General features: G+C 48.8%; 1 long non-coding RNA gene across 2 annotated transcripts in view; it reads left to right on the top strand.

The window, feature by feature from the left end:
• The window catches only part of LOC106814486, a 27,564-nt gene that overhangs the window by 26,759 nt on the left and 192 nt on the right, over positions 1-613 (top strand). The gene's annotated exons all lie outside the window — the stretch shown is intronic.

Genomic DNA, 613 nt, shown 5'->3' with positions numbered 1-613 from the left:
GGAAAAAAATGTAGGAACATAATTTTTTAACCCAAAATTTACTGGAAGCACTTCGAAGCGCTTCCAGTGCTTCCAGTGTTTCTATCTGCGGGCACCACTGGTGTTCAACACCTCCTGAATGCGCAGCTGGGTGATTACTGACCTGTGCTCGAGTGCATATAAGTATTTTCTGCTCGCAGGCATACTTGTATGTCAGGATCACTCGGGTGTGAAAGCGCATGAATGCCCTTTACAGATGGGCTTTCATACCATGGAGGTGGTTTTACGGTTATGAGTCATACTCGGTGGAAGTGCCAAAGGTGGTCTTTGTCGAGAGGTGGCCGTTCTATAGAGATGGTCTTTGTAGAGATGTGGCCGTTCTATAGAGATGGTCTTTGTAGAGAGGTGGCCGTTCTATAGAGATGGTCTTTGTAGAGAGGTGGCCGTTCTATAGAGGTGGTTTTGTTGTGTAGCCATCGCTCAAGGGCAGTGCCGAGAATGTACACAGCGTTTCGCTCTACAGAGGCGTTTACATCGTCAGCATCCGTAAATCATCCCCGGGTGCAGCAGCAGCATCCCTAACTCATCCCCTAGTGCAGCAGCAGCATCCCTAACTCATCCCCTAGTGCAGCAA

Source organism: Priapulus caudatus, unplaced genomic scaffold (assembly GCF_000485595.1).
Source record: "Priapulus caudatus unplaced genomic scaffold, Priapulus_caudatus-5.0.1 Scaffold930, whole genome shotgun sequence".
In the NCBI taxonomy this organism is placed as follows: Eukaryota; Metazoa; Priapulida; class Priapulimorpha; order Priapulimorphida; family Priapulidae; genus Priapulus; species Priapulus caudatus.
This window is presented reverse-complemented; position numbering and strand designations above follow the sequence as displayed.